This window comes from Lutra lutra, chromosome 2 (assembly GCF_902655055.1).
Source record: "Lutra lutra chromosome 2, mLutLut1.2, whole genome shotgun sequence".
NCBI lineage: Eukaryota > Metazoa > Chordata > Mammalia > Carnivora > Mustelidae > Lutra > Lutra lutra.
Window position 1 is genome coordinate 177,490,437 of NC_062279.1, and position 23,533 is coordinate 177,513,969.

At 41.0% G+C, this 23,533-nt stretch overlaps 1 pseudogene; it reads left to right on the plus strand.

Annotated features, from left to right (window-relative positions):
* Nucleotides 1–1,097: 1,097 nt before the first annotated feature.
* Nucleotides 1,098–23,533, plus strand: part of LOC125094167 (sentrin-specific protease 2-like) — a 63,110-nt pseudogene continuing 40,674 nt past the window's right edge.

Consider the following 23,533-nt stretch of genomic DNA (forward strand, 5'->3'; position numbering starts at 1 on the left):
CAGGAGAAAGCATTTCCCCTCGGGTATTAGTTGAAAGCTCATGACACAGGAAAGCAGATGTAGGATTTTAGAAAACTCAGCTGTGCCACGGCCAATGTTTGGAGACACCCAGGGGTCAATGAGCAAAGCAATGTAGCAAGTAAAATGTCGACCTTCCTCTCATTTTGAGCTGGAGCCTGATACCGCCCTGAGCATTTTGCTGTCCATGAAAGCACATTTGAATCAGTAACTGGGAGCAGAGCCAGTTCAGTCATGTGCCTCTCTAAGTCCCAGCTGAGTGACTGACAGTAATATGTTTTTGAGTGATTTAAGGAAACCCAGAGGACTGTTGACCAGCATATCCCAACATTATTAGCTTCCTTCTGATCTGTCAGGGTTGCTAGTGAATTTTAGTTTTCCCCAAGGTTCTGTCTGATCTCAGAGGCCGTGCTTCATGAGCTTCTAGACTTTCAGATTTGCACTGACTTCCACTGATATTTCTTTCTAAGACTTTAAAGGTCCATAAATTACCACAGACTTTTGGTCCCAGAGCAGGCACAGCCCTCAGCCGAGATGAATGTGCTTGGTAAATGTGTGTGTTGATGAATTCGATTTTTGTAACTAGCCCTCCAGTTTTGGAAGAAATAAAAGGAAGCCTTATAGACATAAGGAGATACAAATATACTTCATAAAATCAAAATGTTATTTATAAAAAAGAAAAATATTCCCATAATTTGGGTGTAAACTGGGCCTTCTTTTAAAAAATCGTAAATTTTATGGTGATTTACAGGGTTTTTGCAAAGTTTGACTTACTGTCTTCTCTGATCTTCGATGTAAAACACCATTGCGTTTCATCTCTATTTATTTAGTGATAACATTTGGTTGTTAAGTCACAGTTCTGGGTTTCTTGTGTCAGCAGCTTCATTAACCTCAACGTTCCAGGTCTTAACTCTTATCTGTTGGTGTAGTGAACTGTTGTGACCAATGTAGCCATATTCCAACACTGATTACATTAACAAAACAATAGAGTAGTTGGAAGACAATGTTAATGTTGGATGTAAACAAGTTATCTAAATTCTCAGCGGTGGTGTTACAGGGTTTCTTTGCCACTGACGTCCATGGTCCTCGCTAACACCGCTTCACTTGGAAGAATGGAGAGGTGGACCAGACTAAGAGTGGGGGACAGCAAAGCAAGTTTATTGAGCGATAGTGAGTTTATTGAGCCATACGACAAAGCTCCTGAAGAGGGAGGGGATCTGAGAGGCGTTCTGATTTGGCATGTAGATCTAGGAGTTTTTATGGGCTTCTTGGAGGGCTGTTTTAACCTTGGACAGCATTTTTTAAACCTCTTTGATTCTCATTTTCAATATCTGCACATTGGGGGAAAATATTTCACTCCTACAGTATCATTTATTCACTTCCCAAATGTTAAACTGAGTAGCTACTCTGTGCTACGCACTATTCTAACCGTTGGGATACAGTACTGAATAAGAGACACACAGTCCCTGTCCTCATGAAGCTTGCCTTCTGGTGGGGGAAGGCAGACAATAAATAATCAAATAAGCCAGTTCTGATAATCTTAATTGTTATATAGTAAGAATGCCTTGGCAGATAGAGGCAGCCCTGCGTCAGACAGTGCCATTTTATCATTCCGGTCAGCCTTACCCCTGGGGTAAGGGCGGGCTTTCCTGAGGGTAAGGCTGACCGGAATGATAAAACGGCACTAGCCTTGTGAGGGATGATGGCAAGAGTGTTCTGTGCTGGGGAGTAGAAAACGCAAAGGCCCTGAAATAGGACAGAGCATTTTATTTTATTTATTTATTTTTTTAGATTTTTATTTATTTATTTGACAGAGATCATAAGTAAGCAGAGATGCAGGCAGAGAGAGAGAGAGAGAGAGAAAGAGAGAGAGAGAGAGAGGAGGAAGCAGGCTCCCTGCTGAGCAGAGAGCTCGATGTGGGGCTTGATCCCAGGACCCTGAGACCATGACCTGAGCCGAAGGCAGAGGCTTTAACCCACTGAGCCACCCAGGTACCCCAGGACAGAGCATTTTAAAAAACAAAAGACTGGCTTTACAGGATGGCAAAGTTCTAATCACTTAATGTGTTTGAGTCACTGTAAGTATTTGGATATTCTCTAAGTGCTCTGGAAATCACAGGAGACTGTAAGAAGTGTAATTACATGGTTTGGTCTGCATTTTTAAAAGCGAACTGCTCTGTAGAAAATGGACTATGGCACAGATGTTAAGAATGATAGCAGGAAGAACAGTTAGGAAGCTTTAGCTGTATTCCAGGTAAGATGGTGGTAGCTGGGACGAGTGAAGAAGTGGCAATGGAAATGGAGATAAAAAGATGGATATGGGATATATTTTGAAGGTAGAAATGATAAAGCCTGCTGACAGGTTGAGTGGGAGGAACTCAAGGGAGATAGCTGGGGTAGTTCCTTGGTTTTTGGTTTGACAAGAAGAATCAATCAAATGAGGCAAGACTCTAGGAGAAGCTGGTTTGGACAGAGAAACCAGGAGTTCCATTTTGGACATGTTAAGTTCAAGTTGCATGTTAGGATCCGAGTAGAGATATCAAATATGTATATAGGAGTAAACCGTAGACTCTGCAACCTGGAGCTTAGGGCAGAGCTCTGGGCTAGAGACTCAAGTTTGGGACTCACTAGCTTTGCTAGGAGAGAGGACTCAAGGAGAAAGAATGAACAGAGAACAGAAATGTTCCAGCATGAGCCCTGGGACACTCCAGCATCTAGATGCCACATTGACCAGAGGGAGTCAGCGGGAGAGTTGGAAGAGGAGTAGCTGGGAGAGGGAAGACACAAGAACATTTTGATATGTCCAGGGAGAGGTTAACTGTATTTGCTGCTGCTGAGGGGTAAACACGAGGATAGAAAAATGACGCTGGATGAGAGCATTCACCAGAGCAATGGGGACGGGGCCATACTGGGGAGGATTGTTAAGAGAATTATAATCCACACAAAGCAAGTATCTGGGATACATATGTGCTTAATATATGGTAAACATTACTGAGAAAGGACTTGGTGTTCGATTTAATGGATCGCCTATAAAACCCTTTCTCCTTGCCTCTTTCCCCCATCCCCTAATTCCTTTGCTTGGAAGATCCCTCACCGCCCCCCCAATTTTAAGTTTTCCACTCTCCCGTATTCTGGAGGATGAGCCATTATTAGTCCAGGTCATTCTTGGTGATGTCATTCCTCCTGCCAGTGACTAGTTTAGACCTAAGTGTGCAACCTATCCCTTCTGGCCAGTGGGAACTCAGGGGCAGCCTGGTGAGGGCTCTGACGAAGAGGGCTCTGCTAATAAATGGATATTCACAGGAAGAAATGCCCCTCTCCTTCATAGTATTAGTGCCTCTTTTTGGAATCTCTGGAATGGCTGCCACCATGTGCCTCGCGACTGGGAGAGGAGCCCTCATGGATAAGCTATGGATGGCAGAGGCGAAGTATGGAAATCATTTGTGTACACCTAGCTCTTAGTCTTACGGCAGAACAAAGACAATCTTCAAATAATAAGCGTTTCTCTGGATACAAATACCACACACACCGCTCCGGATGAATGCTGATATTACTACAAATTACCTAGTACCTCTAGACACTGTTCTAAGCTTTCCTTAGTATTGTGAAGCTGGATAAACTGAGAGCAGGTGAAGTGAAGTGATTGATCTGGGGGCATCTGGCCAGTAGGATGTAGAGTGAGGATCCCCCTCACCCCACCCCACTGCAGTCATCATTACTAAACAGGGCATCTGCCAATAAAGACGCGTTTGTTAGCTATCTGTACTTAAAATGATGGGTTGTTTTTAGATTATTTCCTAATGGGCTGCTGATTTGAGGCTGAGTCAACCAGTAAGCCTGGGAATGCCGAGGAAGTGTGTGTCAGCAATCTTTGGTCAGGATACACACCGGAAATGCCTGAGTCCAGTTTCCAAAGATTAGCATAAAGGAATGCCTGAGTTGTTTACATTACTAATTTTAAAACACATATGAAGTAAAAATAACTACCGTTAATTTAGAACTTAGTATCTATCTTGTATTCAGGGCTTTAAGTACACTGTTTCTCCAAATCCTCGTGGAATCTTGATCCTTAAGAAGATATTTTATACATTTTATCATTGCAGAAAGTAAACTGTGGAGAGTTTAAGTGCTTTGCTTCATGCTATTGAATTTTTTTTTTTTTTAAAGATTTTTTATTTATTTATTTGACAGATCGCAAGTAGGCAGAGAGGCAGGCAGAGAGAGAGGAGGAAGCAGGCTCCCCACTGAGCAGAGAGCCCGATGTGGGGCTCGATCCCAGCACTGGGATCATGACCTGAGCCGAAGGCAGAGGCTTTAACCCAGGCGCTCCATGCTATTGAATTTTAATCCAGGTTTTGTCTCATTCCAGAGGCCACACCTTTGACTAGCAAATGAATGCATTAAATTTTAACTAAAATTATGGCATAATCCTGGAGGCTGTCTAGCACATGGAGGTAGCATATCGTCCGTAAAAGGGTCTGTGCATAGAGAAAATCCTTGGAGGAAGGATATGAGATCAACAGTAATGTTAAGAAATATAGTTAATTTTAGTTCTCTTTGTATATCATTGTTATTAAAAGAAAAACTGATAAGTAGTTTTGTTTTTGTTTTTGTTTTTTTTTCAAATCAGATTTTTTAGTCTACAGATCTGATGACCAGAGGCTGGACAGAGATGTATTTTTTGAGACCATGTAAGATCCCTTTGCTCCCAAAGGGATCCTGGCCAATTGGGCTATTGTTCCTTTCTTTTCCATTCTAGCCTCAAGGACATCTCTAGGTGAGGAGATACTCACTTCTCCTCTTTTTGCTTACAAAACCTGTGCAGGGTGGCTTGGTTTGTTTTTGTTTTGTAAATCACAAATGTCTTCCCTCCATCTGTGTGGGCAAGACTGAGAATCAAATTTTTCATGTCTTTGCCTCTCTGCTCCTAAAAAAATTCCGAAGACAAACAGAAATCAATTCCCCTGCTGTTTATTTTGGGTTGGGTTGATTGGTACATTAAATAAGTGAAAGCAGTGTTTTCTTCTTTCATCATCTGTAGATAAAAGAGGCACAGTGTGTTGAGTTGTGGGAGTTCCTTTTCTATTAACTCCAACTAATGCCACATACTTAAGCGCCACAACATTGGATGATTACTTAGTAAACAACTTCAATCACCTCTCGGATTTCTACTACATCAGTATTTGCAAAGCAAACAGAAGCTTGATAAGACCCAGGTTGATTGCAAAATGGATTTCCTGTATATGTTGCCAACAACTCTTTTTTCCTGACAGACCAGTTATATTTTGCAGGTTTGTATTGCTTTTCAGGATTTGCATTCTGCCACCTTCATATAAAACTTTGAAAGAGGGGCGCCTGGGTGGCTCAGTGGGTTAAGGCCTCTGTCTTTGGCTCAGGTCATGATCCCAGGGTCCTGGGACCGAGCCCCACATCGGGCTCTCTGCTCAGCGGGGAGCCTGCTTCCCTTCTTCTCTCTCTGCCTGCCTCTCTGCCTACTTGTGATCTCTGTCTGTCAAATAAATAAATAAATAAATAAAATCTTAAAAAAAAAAAAACAACTTTGAAAGATATTTACAGAATGCTGTTAGTAATAGCGTGAAACACAGGAGGCCAGATTGGAATGGAAATCTTCTGCAAGAGATTGAAGAGAACATTTTATAACTGAATAGTATTTCATACAGGAAATGACAGTCCTTGTGATAAGAGCTGAAATACTATCAAATTCAAGTGATTGTGTTCTAAGACATTAAAATTCCATGAAATGTCCTGAAATCGGAATTAGAAAGTGGATATTTAATGAATGACACTGCCTTTCACAGCCATCTCTCTTTCAAATGTACTGTTTTGTTAGATCTTTAAAAGCATACTTTTTTTTTTTAAGTTAAATTCAAGTTCTATTAACATATTGGCTGTTTTTCCTTATTAATACATTGGCAGTTTTGGTCATTACATTGTTTTTCTTGTTTCCGCTTTCGGTTTATAGCACAAACGAGCACGGCTTCCAGAAGCCCCTAAGAAAGAGTGTTCTTCTTTCTCTTTCTCACTCGGATTTTATGCTGAAATCATTCTCAAAGTGAAGGGATTACCAGAAGAATCTAAAAACTGTCTCTGTCTAAAGTGCCTGATTGTCTTGTTTCACTCAGAGGTAATGACCCAATTCTTTGTCCCTTCAGGAAGAAAGGAAATGCCTGCACACAGTCCTGCAATGTTGTGTGTGGTGGGCAGTCCTAGAGAGGTTAGCTCAAAGGTTTATGTAAATTCTCTTTATAACTTGTAGGTAGAGAAATGAGCTTTTGATCATAAGCATTAGTTTCGCAATATCAAGAATACTTTTAGGGCACCTGGGTGGCTCTTGATTCTCAGGTCATGATCTCAGGGTCGAGCCTTGCATCAGGCTCTGTGCCCGGTGTGGCACATAGCTATGTTACACCACAAAAACTTACAGGATTTAAAAATCTGGGTGCATTTTTATCAACATTTTTTGTGCATATCAACATACAAACATATTTATATATGTAATTTAAATTTTTTCCTGTTTAAAATTTTGTTTCCTTTTTCCGTGTGTATATAGTACTATTTTACAAGCATTTTCTTATTTTCTCAATAAATATTTGGAAATATTTTAAGTGGCTATGTCCTATTTCACTGTACAGAATGTAACATTTAAGCATGAGCCAGTATTTGTAACTATTTATAAATTTTAGGGCATTTAGGTGTTCACCATTTTTCCTGTTATAAGTCATTTTGCAAGTGTATAAATTTTAGGGCATTTAGGAGTTCACCATTTTTCCCATTATAAGTCATTCTGCAGTGTATATAATGGCTACTATTTATATAACATCAACTGTGTGGCAGGTCTTTCTTACCACCTTACATGTATTAAGGACATGAATCCTTCCAGCAGAGCTTAGAGATGGGTAATATGATGATGTTCATTTTATTTATTTTTATTTTTTTATTTTTTTGATTTTTTAACAGCTTTATTGAGATAATTTATGCACGATAGAGTTTACCCATTTAAAGTGTGCAATTTAATGGCTTTTAGAATGTTCATGGAGTGCATCACCATAATCTAATTTTTTTTAATTAATTTTTTATTATTTCAGCATAACAGTATTCATTATTTTTGCACCACACCCAGTGCTCCATGCAATCCGTGCCCTCTACAATACCCACCACCTGGTGCCCCCAACCTCCCACCCCCCACCCCTTCAAAATTCTCAGATCGTTTTTCAGAGTCCATAGTCTCTCATGGTTCACCTCCCCTTCCAATTTCCCTCAACTCCCTTCTCCTCTCCATCTCCCCTTGTCCTCCATGCTATTTGTTATGCTCCACAAATAAGTGAAACCATATGATAATTGACTCTCTCTGCTTGACTTATTTCACTCAGCATAATCTCTTCCAGTCCCGTCCATGTTGCTACAAAACTTGGGTATTCATCCTTTCTTTTTTCTTTTTCTTTTTTTTTTTTTACAGCTTTATAAACATATATTTTTATCCCCAGGGGTACAGGTCTGCGAATCGCCAGGATTACACACTGCACAGCACTCACCATAGCACATACCCTCCCCAATATCCATAACCCCACCCCCCTCTCCCAACCCCCTCCCCCCATCAACCCTCAGTTTGTTTTGTGAGATTAAGAGTCACTTATAGTTTGTCTCCCTCCCAATCCCATCTTGTTCCATTTACTCTTCTCCTACCCCCTCAACCCCCCATGTTGCATCTCCTCTCCCTCATATCAGGGAGATCATATGATAGTTGTCTTTCTCCGATTGATTTATTCTCTAAGCATGATACCCTCTAGTTCCATCCACGTCGTCGCAAATGGCAAGATTTCATTTCTTTTGATGGCTGCATAGTATTCCATTGTGTATATATACCACATCTTCTTTATCCATTCGTCTGTTGATGGACATCTAGGTTCTTTCCATAGTTTGGCTATTGTAGACATTGCTGCTATAAACATTCGGGTGCACGTGCCCCTGCGGATCACTACGTTTGTATCTTTAGGGTAAATACCCGGCAGTGCAATTGCAGGGTCATAGGGTAGTTCTATTTTCAACATTTTGAGGAACCTCCATGCTGTTTTCCAGAGTGGTTGCACCAGCTTGCGTTCCCACCAACAGTGTAGGAGGGTTCCCCTTTCTCCGCATCCTCGCCAGCATCTGTCATTTCCTGACTTGTTAATTTTAGCCATTCTGACTGGTGTGAGGTGATATCTCATGGTGGTTTTGATTTGTATTTCCCTGATGCCGAGTGATATGGAGCACTTTTTCATGTGTCTGTTGGCCATCTGGATGTCTTCTTTGCAGAAATGCCTGTTCATGTCCTCTGCCCATTTCTTGATTGGATTATTTGTTCTTTGGGTGTTGAGTTTGCTAAGTTCTTTATAGATTTTGGACACTAGCCCTTTATCTGATATGTCATTTGCAAATATCTTCTCCCATTCTGTCAGTTGTCTTTTGGTTTTGTTAACTGTTTCCTTTGCTGTGCAAAAGCTTTTGATCTTGATAAAATCCCAATAGTTCATTTTTGCCCTTGCTTCCCTTGCCTTTGGTGATGTTCCTAGGAAGATGTTGCTGCGGCTGAGGTCGAAAAGGTTGCTGCCTGTGTTCTCCTCGAGGATTTTGATGGATTCCTTTCTCACATTGAGGTCCTTCATCCATTTTGAGTCTATTTTCGTGTGTGGTGTAAGGAAATGATCCAATTTCATTTTTCTGCATGTGGCTGTCCAATTTTCCCAACACCATTTATTGAAGAGGCTGTCTTTTTTCCATTGGACATTCTTTCCTGCTTTGTCGAAGATTAGTTGACCATAGAGTTGAGGGTCCATTTCTGGGCTCTCTATTCTGTTCCATTGATCTATGTGTCTGTTTTTGTGCCAGTAACATGCTGTCTTGATGATGACAGCTTTGTAATAGAGCTTGAAGTTCGGAATTGTGATGCCACCAACTTTGGCTTTCTTTTTCAATATTCCTTTGGCTATTCGAGGTCTTTTCTGGTTCCATATGAATTTTAGGATTATTTGTTCCATTTCTTTGAAAAAAATGGATGGTACTTTGATAGGAATTGCATTAAATGTGTAGATTGCTTTAGGTAGCATAGACATTTTCACAATATTTATTCTTCCAATCCAGGAGCATGGAACATTTTTCCATTTCTTTGTGTCTTCCTCAATTTCTTTCATGAGTACTTTATAGTTTTCTGAGTATAGATTTTTAGTCTCCTTGGTTAGGTTTATTCCTAGGTATCTTATAGTTTTGGGTGCAATTGTAAATGGGATGGACTCCTTAATTTCTCTTTCTTCTGTCTTGTTGTTGGTGTAGAGAAATGCAACTGATTTCTGTGCATTGATTTTATATCCTGACACTTTACTGAATTCCTGTACAAGTTCTAGCAGTTTTGGAGTGGAGTCTTTTGGGTTTTCCACATATAGTATCATATCATCTGCAAAGAGTGATAGTTTGACTTCTTCTTTGCCGATTTGGATGCCTTTAATTTCCTTTTGTTGTCTGATTGCTGAGGCTAGGACTTCTAGTACTATGTTGAATAGCAGTGGTGATAACGGACATCCCTGCCGTGTTCCTGACCTTAGCGGAAAAGCTTTCAGTTTTTCTCCATTGAAAATGATATTTGCGGTGGGTTTTTAATAGATGGCTTTGATAATATTGAGGTATGTACCGGCTATCCCTACACTTTGAAGAGTTTTGATCAGGAAGGGATGCTGTACTTTGTCAAATGCTTTTTCAGCATCTATTGAGAGTATCATATGGTTCTTGTTCTTTCTTTTAATAATGTGTTGTATCACATTGATTCATTTGCGGATGTTGAACCAACCTTGCAGCCCTGGAATAAATCCCACTTGGTCGTGGTGAATAATCCTTTTAATGTACTGTTGAATCCTATCGGCTAGTATTTTGGCGAGAATTTTCGCATCTGTGTTCATCAAGGATATTGGTCTGTAGTTCTCTTTTTTGTTGGGATCCTTGTCTGGTTTTGGGATCAAGGTGATGCTGGCCTCATAAAATGAGTTTGGAAGTTTTCCTTCTATTTCTATTTTTTGGAACAGTTTCAGGAGCATAGGAAATACTTCTTCTTTAAATGTTTGGTAGAATTCCCCCGGGAAGCCATCTGGCCCTGGGCTTTTGTTTGTTTGGAGATTTTTGATGACTGTTTCAATCTCCTTACTGGTTATGGGTCTGTTCAGGCTTTCTATTTCTTCCTGGTTCAGTTGTGGTAGTTTATATGTCTCTAGGAATGCATCCATTTCTTCCAGATTGTCAAATTTGTTGGCGTAGAGTTGCTCATAGTATGTTCTTATAATTGTCTGTATTTCTTTGGTGTTCGTTGTGATCTCTCCTCTTTCATTCATGATTTTATTTATTTGGGTCCTTTCTCTTTTCTTTTTGATAAGTCTGGCCAGGGGTTTATCAATCTTATTAATTCTTTCAAAGAACCAGCTCCTAGTTTCGTTGATTTGTTCTATTGTTTTTTTGGTTTCTATTTCATTGATTTCTGCTCTGATCTTTATGATTTCTCTTCTCCTGCTGGGTTTAGGGTTTCTTTCTGGTTCTTTCTCCAGCTCCTTTAGGTGTAGGGTTAGGTTGTGTACCTGAGACCTTTCTTGTTTCTTGAGAAAGGCTTGTACCGCTATATATTTTCCTCTCAGGACTGCCTTTGTTGTGTCCCACAGATTCTGAACCGTTGTGTTTTCATTATCATTTGTTTCCATGAATTTTTTCAATTCTTCTTTAATTTCCTGGTTGACCCATTCATTCTTTAGAAGGATGCTGTTTAGTCTCCATGTATTTGGGTTCTTTCCAAATTTCCTCTTGCTATTGAGTTCTAGCTTTAGAGCATTGTGGTCTGAAAATATGCAGGGAATGATCCCAATCTTTTGATACCGGTTGAGACTTGATTTAGGACCAAGAATGTGATCTATTCTGGAGAATGTTCCATGTGCACTAGAGAAGAATGTGTATTCTGTTGCTTTGGGATGAAATGTTCTGAATATATCTGTGATGTCCATCTGGTCCAGTGTGTCATTTAAGGCCTTGATTTCCTTGTTGATCTTTTGCTTGGATGATCTGTCCATTTCAGTGAGGGGAGTGTTAAAATCCCCTACTATTATTGTATTCTTGTCGATGTGTTTCTTTGATTTTGTTATTAATTGGTTTATATAGTTGGCTGCTCCCACGTTAGGGGCATAGATATTTAAAATTGTTAGATCTTCTTGTTGGACAGTTCCTTTGAGTATGATATAGTGTCCTTCCTCATCTCTTATTATAGTCTTTGGCTTAAAATCTAATTGATCTGATAGAAGGATTGCCACTCCTGCTTTCTTCTGATGTCCATTAGCATGGTAAATTCTTTTCCACCCCCTCACTTTAAACCTGGAGGTGTCTTCGGGTGTAAGATGAGTTTCTTGTAGGCAACATATAGATGGGTTTTGTTTTTTTTATCCATTCTGATACCCTGTGTCTTTTGATTGGGGCATTTAGCCCATTAACATTCAGGGTAAGTATTGAGAGATATGAATTTAGTGCCATTGTATTGCCTGTAAGGTGACTGTTATTGTATATTGTCTCTGTTTCTTTCTGATCTACTACTTTGAGGGTCTCTCTTTGCTTAGAGGACCCCTTTCAATATTTCCTGTAGAGCTGGTTTGGTATTTGCAAATTCTTTCAGTTTTTGTTTGTCCTGGAAGCTTTTAATCTCTCCTTCTATTTTCAATGATAGCCTAGCTGGATATAGTATTCTTGGCTGCATGTTTTTCTCATTTAGTACTCTGAATATGTCATGCCAGCTCTTTCTGGCCTGCCAGGTGTCTGTGGATAAGTCTGCTGCCAATCTAATATTTTTACCATTGTACGTTACAGACTTCTTTTCCCGGGCTGCTTTCAGGATCTTTTCTTTGTCACTAAGACTTGTAAATTTTACTATTAGGTGACGGGGTGTGGACTTATTCTTATTGATTTTGAGGGGGGTTCTCTGAACCTCCTGGATTTTGATGCTTGTTCCCTTTGCCATATTGGGGAAATTCTCTCCAATAATTCTCTCCAATATACCTTCTGCTCCCCTCTCTGTTTCCTCTTCTTCTGGAATCCCAATTATTCTAATGTTGTTTCGTCTTATGGTGTCACTTATCTCTCGAATTCTCCCCTCGTGGTCCAGTAGCTGTTTGTCCCTCTTTTGCTCAGCTTCTTTATTCTCTGTCATTTGGTCTTCTATATCGCTAATTCTTTCTTCTGCCTCATTTATCCTAGCAGTGAAAGCCTCCATTTTTGATTGCACCTCATTAATAGCTTTTTTGATTTCAACTTGGTTAGATTTTAGTTCTTTTATTTCTCCAGAAAGGGCTTTTATATCTCCCGAGAGGGTTGCTTTAATATCTTCCATGCCTTTTTCGAGCCCGGCTAGAACCTTGAGAATCGTCATTCTGAACTCTATATCTGACATATTACCAATGTCTGTATTGATTAGGTCCCTAGCCTTTGGTACTGCCTCTTGTTCTTTTTTTTGTTGTGAATTTTTCCGCCTTGTCATTTTGTCCAGATAAGAGTTTATGAAGGAGCAAGTAAAATACTAAAAGGGTGGCAACAACCCCAGGAAAATATGCTTTAGCCAAATCAGAAGAGATCCCAAATCGTGAGGGGGGAGAAAGGGGATAAAAATGGGTTCAAAACGAAAAAAAAAAAAAAACTATTTAAAAAAAGAAAGCCGATAAAGAAAAAATATAAAAAGAGGAAAAAAAATATATATTAGATAAACTATTTAAAAAAAACGTTAAAAAAGAAAACGGTAAAAGTTAAAAAAAATTTAGCAGAAGAAGAGAAAAAGAAGAAAAAAAAATTGAAAAAGAAAAAAAATTAACTGCAAGGCTAAAAAATCATGGGGAGAAAGCCATGAGTTCCGTGCTTTGCTTTCTTCTCCTCTGGATTTCTGCCGCTCTCCTTGGTATTGAAACAGCATTCCTGGGTAGGTGAACCTGGTCCTGGCTGGGTTTCCCGTTGATCTTCTGGGGTAGGGGCCTGTTGTAGTGATTCTCAAGCGTCTTTGCCCCAGGCGGAGTTGCACCGCCCTTACCCGGGCCGCACTGAGTAGCTGAGTAATCCGCTCGGGTTTGCTTTCGGGAGCTTTTGTTCCCTGAGCGCTTTCCGTAGAGTCTGGAGGACGGGAATGAAGATGGCGGCCTCCCTGTCTCCGGCCCGGAGGAGCTGATAGCCCGGGGCCCCACTCCTCAGTGCGCCCTCAGAGAACCGCGCCCAATGACTCCCGTCACCCTGGCCTCCGGCCGCGCTCCGAGCTGACCGAGCCTGCGACCGGTTCAAGGCAACCCCGAGCTGAGAGTCACTCCTCGGCTCTGTCTCTGCAGCCGGCTTCCCTGCTCTAATACCGGTAAGCTCTGCGACACTCAGACACCCCCGATCCTTCTGCGACCCTGCGGGACCTGAGGCCGCGCTGACCCCGCCTGGGCTTCACCCCAGTTAAGCCTCTGGAGCAATGTCCCTCAGCGGAACAGACTTTAAAAGTCCTGATTTTGCTCCATTGCTCCGCTGCTCGCCGGGAGCCGGCCCCTCCCCCCGCGGTCTATCTTCCCGTCGCTTTGGATTCACTTCTCCGCCAGTCCTACCTTTCAGATAGTGGTTGATTTTCTGTTTCTAGAATTGCTGTTCTTCTTCTCTTCAATCTCCCGTTGGATTTGTAGGTGTTTGCAATCTTTAGATAAGCTATTTAGCTGATCTCCCGCTACCCGAAGTAGTCTCAGCCTGCTACTTCTCCGCCATCTTGACTCCTCTCGATGTTCATTTTATGATAGGGGAAACAGGCATAGAGAATCTGGCTAACTTCCGAGTCTACACTCCTGGCAGTCAGTGGAACTAGAACCCAATCTGAGCAGCCAGACTCAGAAGTCCCCAGCATCACCGTAGAATTTTCAGTTCATCCCAGTATTTTCTGAAGCATAATTCATGGATGAAAGGATATAAACTTACTGGGGCGCTTAACTAGCTTAGAGAAAGGCTGTACCAATCTGTATTTTCTTATCACATTATAAGGAAGCTTGTTTTCACGACATTGTTATCATCCTTGAGTCATCACCTAGGCAAAAATCTTTGGTCAATCTGGTAGGTGAAATTTAGTATTTTATGTTGCTTTATGTACGTTTCTTCTGAGCACAGCGTTTTAAGCTACAGAGGATGGTCTCTAGTTGACCTGTGTTCGAACCTGGGTGGTGTCTTTGTACAGGGTGGTTATGAGAATTAAATGAATCAATTCTGGTTCTTCTAGAACAGAACTTGTATACAGAAAGCACTAGATAGCTGCAGGTTATATTCTTATTTGTAAGACTATAGGTTGTGTTGGGGTTCAGAACACACTATCCCCAAATACGGCATGCTGGATATTCCAAGCTGAAGGAATCTGAGAAGATGGCAAGTGCTGGAAGGACTCTCTGGTTTCCCCTTCCTCCCTAGAGCAGGTCCGTAGACCCGGTTGTGAGAGGTGTGCTTCTTGTACCTGAAGAAAGAAAGGAACAGCATCATGATCTCTGAAGTCAGAGGGAGGGACGCCTAGAGGAATTGGAAAGGGCCAGCCGTTTCAAGTTTTGCCCAGTTTATTACCTTTGGCTCATACCCCTTTGTTCTATCACATTTTGCCATGACTTTTTCCATCAAACATAGTATAAAAGCACTCAGGGTTAACCATTTCTTTGGGTCTTCATTTTATGAGGGGCCCTATGTCATGTAACATATATATTCAGTACATTTGTATGATCTTCTCTTCCTCAGCGTACAGTCAGTCTGATTAGAGAGGCCCAGTTGGAGGATCTACATACATAGATCCTTTTCTCCCTTACATAGTAAGATGAACATTATTTCCTGTGTTGGTTGGCTGCTTGTATGTTTCTTTTGTAAATTTCCCATCCATGGACTCATTTTCGGAAGATTCGTAGACAGAAGATTCTCTACCATATTCCTTTAAGATAGTACTGCAGTATTTTCATTAAGAGGGAAAAGAGACTGGGTATCAATCGAATCAGAAGTCGCTTTTGAACGGAACTCGTAAAATCTATAGAGTGCATTTAAGGAATACAGTACTATGAGAAAACACCTCCCTTTGGTTCAGTAATCAATGTGTAGACCAGAGCATGCATTGCTTTTGCAATTTAAAAAGAAAGATAATGGACAGAGTCAAGTTTCGGTAGAACACAAAATACAACAAACACATTTCATTACAGAGTTCAGAGGACCGTGTCACCATCTCTTTGAATTACAAAATCAATCGTGAGTTGGACATTCGGGGATGAAAACACCAAAAATGCTGCAGCTGCTTACTAGTTTGGGGAGGAATGTGCTTCGTGTATAATTAATAGAGGTAAGCCATTACAGAGAACAAAAAATAAAATTAAATCAAATAAGCATACCTATCAACTGCTGGGAAGAGGTGAAATAGGGTGTGAATCATTTTATTTTGGCTGAAAGTCTCATGCTTTGATAATTACAGTGTGAGGCTTTATATACAATCTACCGTGAAGTTGAGCATCTTCCTTAAGTTAAAGAAACATTAGTTGTGACATTAAAGCAATCAATAGAACTAGCGTGAACCTAGAGCCTAAACATTTAAAGCAGAAAAGGAAAAAAGCCAGATTGGTAGATCTGCACAATGTACATGAAAGCTAACAAATTCTTGTTTAATTGAGTGTATGCAGAAAGGCATTAAACTCAGTTAGCAAGGAAGAAACCCAAGGAATGGGGAAGGAAGGGTCCATTACTAGATCATTAACAGTAGTAACAAGGGTGGCAGTGGGTGTTGGAGTGTGTTCTCTGGGCATACACTGCGCAGGGCACTTTACGTACAATACTTCCTTTAACCACCAGCACAACTCAGGAGGGGAGTATTATGGTCTTCCCAGTGTCCCACAGCTATGGATGGACATAGTGGATCTTCCAAGGCGTGTCTCTCTTCAAAGCCCGTAGTCTTAACCACTTGGAAATATTGCTACAACCTTCCCTAACCCCATTATTTTTGGCTCTTCTCCATTTCTGCCTATTATTCATTCATGCCTGCAATCATTATATATCACAGTAGTTACAGCGTTCTTAATATAGGCTAAGCCCTGTGCTAACATGCCCTTAACATAACAAAGGGAATTTGATGGCAGTGTTTCTGCCATCAATGGAACTTGATGAGAAGAGATGAAGAATTACAGTCTCCTGATAATCACCATCATCAGACAGCATTTATTAAGTGCCCCCAAAGTGCCAGACCCATTTCTAGGCACGGTCCTGTGCAGTCTGTATAATTTTGGCTGCAATGCTTTACTCTCATGTTATCCCATCTGCTTTGCATGTAAGGAATCTGGGGCTCAGAGACATTGCACAGTTGGTTCAAATTGCAGTCAGTGTGACGTGCCCGATCTGGGATTCCAGCCTCAGCTGCAGGAGCTCTCCTGCCTCATTACTGCATTACGCTGCCTTATTCCCATGCCCTTTAATGCTTTAGTCGATTTCATGTCAGAAACTGATTCTCAGTGCCACCATCTTCTCTATTTTTCCCACTGCCCCGTTGCTGTTCTGCTAGTCACTAATGTTGCCAGAATTCTCCACAGATAGGGTCATTTTTGTACAAAGTAATGTGTTCAGAATAATGTGTTAATACTGGTCTCCACCAGCCCCTATCCATACCTCCTGCCAGAAACACACACACACACATACATTTGCACACACACTTGAATGTGCACACGTGTGCACCTGCATGCACGCACACACACACGTGCACACACACACACACACACACACACACCTTGACCATAAGGGCATGCATTAAATGAACTAATATTCAACATACTAATTAAACAGTTTCCAGAGAAGTCAGGCTATGGCAGCTTTTTGCTTTCAAGGCACGTCTATGCAAATTCCGAGCAATTTTCAACTGCAACCGCATTAGCCATAATGCCTCTAAATCAGTCTTCTTTTTAGGAGGCCTCATAATCTTGGGTGCTGTGACGCAACTTAGACCCATCTTTCCAAATCATTTCAATCACTCCTATAAATGTGCATTAACCATATGCTAGCTCTGGCAAAGTGATAAATCTTCCCTCTACTGTAAACTATATGCTGAGACTTGTATCTGTTTAAGGACTATATGGGCTAAAAGAAGCAGCTCTGTCTTTATATGCTATGAGTGTTAAAATATTTCAACATTAAGTATCTTAATTGAACATGTAATTCTGATACGGCAGGGTCCCTACCTGGGGTACAGTTGATGGACATCCTCTTCAGGTGTTAACACCGTTGTCTTGCTGCATGACCTAAGGCAAGTTACTCAATTTCTCTGTAAGTCCAAATTTACTTTTTTTAGAGCGGGGATGATATCTTTAGTGACTTTAATACCTGGCCAAAAATTCTATGGCATACTTCCCATCGATTGGTTGAGTCTATGTCCCCTGCTTTTGAAATGGGTGGGTTTGTAACTGCTTGAGCAATAGAATTGTCACAGTGAGGTGACACCATGTGACTTCATGAGGGTTGTGTGGCTGCCATCTTGCTCATAGGAACACTTGCTCTTGGAGCTCTGTACGTCCATGTAAGAAGTCTTGATATCCTCAGTGCACCAAGTACTATGGTTAACAGTCTCAAATGAGCCCAGGTTTCCATCCATCTCCACCAAGGTGCTTGACATGAAAGTGTGACCATCTCGGGCCTTTCAGACCTGCCCATCTGTCAGCCAGATACCACTGAGCAACTTTCATCTACATCATGTAGAAGTTTCACGCAGCTAAATTCTGCCTTGATTTCTGACCCACGAAATCATAAAGTATAATAATAATTGTTGCTTTAAGCCACCATGTTTGGATAAGGAAAACACTCTTTCATCCTTTGTGAAGGTTATTGTAGGACTCTTAGCTCAGGGCCTGACTTGCAGTAAACACTCAATCAATGTTAGCTCTTATTTTAATTTATTGAGCATCTACTGTGATTCCAAAACTGAATAAAATGTTTTGAGGCATAGAAAAGCAAACACACACACTTTGCTCTTATAGATTTGGAAGTGGCAGGGGAAATGGGTACATATGAGAAGATAATGTACGTACCATTTGTGTAGTAAATATTATAACTGTCGAAAGAGTTCAAAGAAAGGTGAGGGAATCACTGTGAAGAAAGTGGCCCTTGCACTCTGCAACTGAGGCATCATCTTCAGGGAGAGGAAGGGAGTATTTGTTCATGCAGAGACTGCGTAAGATAGTTTATCGATTTGGGATAAGGGGTTGTAGTTGAATTCCCATTTTATAGATTAAAAGATGAGAGAGGTGATGTGTATTTTTTTTTATTTTTAAGATATCTTCTTTAATTTTTATAAGAGAAAAAGGACTTCTAATTGATTAAAAATATAGCATATTAAGGCCATTGGGGATACAAATAAAATCCTGTAGAAACACACATGTACACTAGTCTATGCAACCACACATAGGATATAGAGAATTCTATTTCTGACAGAATATATTTTTGCTTCCAAGCGACTAAGTACCATTTATAATATTTTTCTATGTATTATTATATAACAAGAGCAACTCAACAGATTCCAAACTCCCAAAATGGTACAATCCACAGTATTTAACATATGCAGCAAGAGAGTAGACATTAAAAACTAAAATATAAACACAAAAAAATTTGCTATTAAAAGGCACTATCTTAAAAGACTCTTGGGTGAAATAGAAATCAAAAGTGCAGCGCACCTGGGTGACTCAGTTGGTTAAGCATCTGACTTTGGCTCAGGTCATGATCCTGGGGTCCTGGGATCGAGTCCCACATGGGGCTCTGCGCTTAGTGGGGAGTCTGCTTCTCCCTCTCCTTCTGCCCCTTCTCCTGCTCTCTCTCTCAAATAAATAAATACATTTTTTAACAAAATCAAAGTTGCAACTACATGCTGGATATGTCCTATATCTTGATCAACATAGTGATTTCATGTATACATATGGGTGTGTTTATAGTTGGGTTCTTTCCATAGGAAGTTCCATGGACTTCTGTTTCCAATTTGTGTTCTTCCCTTACAACTATGATTGTTTCATTATTTCTTAGAAATTTTTGTTAGAAAGTTGGATTATAACCCCCTCTTCACCCTCTTGGAAAGGAAGGGATTGCCACCCTAGAGCTATTGATGGTGGGACACAAAGCAAAGGACAGCTGAGGTCAATAGTAGTTCACAGAGGGAAGGGGTACACCACAGACTCTTCAGGACCACACGGATTTGTGCTCAGGAGCAGAGTAAACAATTGGGGGGCTGTGGGATTTAGACGTTGCAGAATCAGCAATAACTCCTGGTTCCTATGGGAGGGTATAACTTAGCTGATTTGAATAATTCCAAGGGCTTATAGGGAAATGAAAACCACTACTCAGGGATAATCAAGAACCATGCTGGTCTTTTTGGCAAGGAGGGTCTTTACGCTAGGCAACATTAGTACGGGAATAGATGGGGAGGGGAACCTGTGCTTAGGCTGTTGGAGGCCCTCCTGATTTTACCAGATATGTAAATTTTAAAAGGAGCATGTGATACTGAGGTTTAATTTTCAGCCCTGTACCACAATATAACTGACTTAGGATGCCAAAGTCAATGAAAAGTGGAGCTTGGATTTGAACCCAAGTGTGTCTGGACCCAGGTCTGTTCACCTGGTTCAAAGGCTATGCACCAGATGCAAATGAAAGAGAGAGCAAGTATATGAAGACAAGTGAGTGAGAGCTGCTTCTTTTTTGTCCCCTCTTTCATTGAATTTAATCTGATTGTAAGGCACCCAATATCCTGAGAATGCTCATGGGTATTTTATGACAGTGATAAACGATGTCACCACTGGTGGAAGGGTACACAGGTGAAGGGTATGCATGATTACTTCTGCAACTTTCTGTGAGTCAATAATTATTTCAAAATTAAAAATTAAGAACAGTGCTCCTGGAGCCCAAGATTCTAAATGATGGTCCTAGATTTGGAGATAGTCACTGTAATCACTATAGGGCAGTAGAGTTGGGGTTGATCTTGCAATGATTGATCTAACACTTTTCACTCACATTTCATGTCCTCGTGTCCTTCCATATCAGCCCAATTCCATGGTAATTACTAAAGTCATTCTCTTGCACACACTCCTAATTTCTTGATTCTTTTTATAGTCTTTGGAGTCACTGGCTAAGCCCTAGCCCTGGTTAAATCCAACTCTGCCTCTGCTGTGTCCTTACCTGGAGACCTGGGTCTTGCTGAAGAAAATGACACCAGGTTGACTGGTATCATTTTAAACTCATGACCCTGACCCTCTAATCGTCCCTCAGTGCTACTTGATACCATAGAATGTATGTTTATGTCCCTCCCCAAATTCCTATGTTTAAATGTGACTCTCAGTGTAATGGTAGTCAGGAGGGGGGACATTTAGGAGGTGATTAGGTCATAAGGGTGAAGCTCTCATGAATGAGATTAGTGCCATTATAAAAGAGACCCCACAGAGCTCTCTCACCACTTTTACCATCTGAAGACCCAGCAAAAAGATGCTGTCTATGAACCAGGAAGTAAACCCTCACCAGGCACTGAATCTGCTGGCATCTTGCTTTGGATTTTCTAGTCTTCAGGATTGTGAGAAATAAATTTCCGTATGCCATAAGCCACCATATTCTCTTTTAGCCATCCAAGTAGACTAAAACACCTGGCAATTACTCTTCACGTCTTATTTTCCTTGATGTCAAATGTATATACCTTCTCTTCTTTCCTCAAAACTCCAGCATCTCCTTTCCTGACCCCATGCTTGGCTTTTTACGTCACTGTTCAAATTAATGGAACTGGGAAAGAATGTCAGCAAGCTCCTAGCCTTTTACCCACAGATTTTACCTTTCTTCCCATTGGTGTAATTGAGCTTTGTAAGCTAAGTGAGACCCACACCTCTGCCAGTGTGTTAGACTCAATCCCCTCCCACCTGCTCAAGGACAATACTTGAGCAATTATCCTCTCTGTCTTCTAGACCGTCAATTTCCCACTCAACTAGATTATTCTCATCCACATACAAATGTCATTATTTCTTCCATCTAAAGAACAACTTTCTGTGCCCACTTTACCTTCTGACTTCCTCCTCCCCTTGCAACAAAACATTTTGAAAGGATTTTCTAGACACACAAACTCTAAATCTTCCACTGTGTCTTTTGAATTCAAACCAACCAGACTTTGGGCCCAGGTACTTCATGTCATGGTCATCAATGACATTTCACTGCTAAATTTAGGGGTTCATTGGCCTGTCAGCAGCATTTGATAAGCTTAATCCCTCATTCTTCCTTGAAATGCTTTCTCAACTTGGCTTCTAGCACAGTGTCTCCTGGGTTTCCTCCTGTACCAGTGATTGCTCCCTTCTCAATCTCTTTTGCTGATTTCTTTCCCTCTACATCATGTCTTAATGATAGAGTGCTCCACATCTCAGTTTCGAAACTCTTCTCTCTCTCTCTGTCTCTGTCTATATTCACGCCCTTGGTGATCTTCCTCAATTTTATGGTTTCAAATACTGAGCATTTGCTGGGACCCTCAAAATTTATAGCTCCAGCTTGGATCTCTCACCTGTGCTTTAATTCCAGAATCATATGTCAAGATTTCTACTTTGTCTCATAGGAAGATCAAATGTAACATATCCAAAACCAAAGATCCCAATGTTTCTCCCAAGTTTCAGTGTTTTGCAGTTTCCTCCTACTCCGTTAACAGAAACCCCACAAAACTCTCTTTTCCTCACACTTCTTATTAAATTGGTCAGAAAATGTTTTTGGCCCTACTCTGACCTAACAGATTCTCACCCCTCCACTGCCACCACTCTTGTTCAAACTGCCACTGCAGATTATTGCAGAATTTCTCTGTGTGGGAAAAAGTCCTGTGCCCTACCTCATAGCCTCTCAACCTAACTTTTTACTCTAGGCATTGCTTCCACACCTGGCTCCTTGTTAAGTGTGATCTGGTGGTAGCTCCCCTCAAATTGTCTCTAGCTTTCTCATCTCTTGCTTTCCTCCAGAGCTTCTTTGCCTCTCCTAAGTGTGATACCCATGGGAACTTCCTCATTCTTTTGCTTTCCATTTTTAGAACTGGAAATTAACAGCTTTCCATTTTTAGAACTGGAAATTAACATCTCCAGGGACCTGACCAGTGGGAATGAGAGGTGGTGGGGAAAAAACTCCCTCTTCCATCTTTTGGGTGGACAGTTCTGAGTATCAGCTTTGAGGCTTCCCTGCATGGAATCCCACTTGCTCACAGCAACTAGCTTTGTAAAGACATTCACTGGCTCTGGTTCCCTGTTTTATTCTTCTCAGGTGCCCAGTTCTCACCTTTGGCGTCACTTTACCAAATAAGCTCTCTGTGGGCAGCCATCATCTCAAGCATTGCTTTTGGGGAAACCCAGGCTAAGCTCCCTTCTAATTGGTCTCCTTCTTCCATTCTTGCTCCATGCAGTCTAGTCTCAGCTGAACAACTGAAGTGATTCCTTTGAAAACATTGATCTAATTATCCCACTTTTCTGTTTACAATTTCTTTCTTTTTAAAAAAATTAATTAATTAATTTTTAAAATTTATTATACACATATATTTTTATCCCGAGGGGTACAGGTCTGTGAATCACCTGGTTTACAACTTCACAGCACTCCCCATAGCACATACCCTCCCCAATGTCCATAACCCCACCCCCCTTCTCCCAACACCCCTCCCCCCAGCAACCCTCAGTTTGTTTTGTGTGATTGTAAGTCTCTTATGGTTTGTCTCCCTCCCAATCCCATCTTGTTTCATTTATTCTTTTCCTACTCCCTTAACCCCCCATGTTGCATCTCCACTTCTTCATATCAGCGAGATCATATGATAGTTCTCTTTCTCTGATTGACTTATTTCGCTAAGCATGATACCCTCTAGTTCCATCCACATCATCACAAATGGCAAGATTTCATTTCTTTTGATAGCTGCATAGTATTCCATTGTGTATATATACCACATCTTCTTTATCCATTCATCTGTGGATGGACATCTAGGTTCTTTCCATAGTTTGGCTACTGTAGACATCACTGCTATAAACATTTGGGTGCATGTGCCCCTTCAGACCACTACGTTTGTATCTTTCGGGTAAATACCCAGTAGTGCAATTGCTGGGTTGTAGGGTAGTTCTATTTTCAACATTTTGAGGAAACCCCATGCTGTTTTCCAGAGTGGTTGCACCAGCTTGCATTCCCACCAACAGTGTAGGAGGGTTCCCCTTTCTCCGCATCCTCGCCAGCATCTGTCATTTCCTGACTTGTTAATTTTAGCCATTCTGACTGGTGTGAGGTGATATCTCATGGTGGTTTTGATTTGTATTTCCCTGATGCCAAGTGATATGGAGCACTTTTTCATATGTCTGTTGGCCATCTGGATGTCTTCTTTGCAGAAATGTCTGTTCATGTCTTCTGCCCATTTCTTGATTGGATCATTTGTTCTTTGGGTGTTGAGTTTGCTAAGTTCTTTATAGATTTTGGACACTAGCCC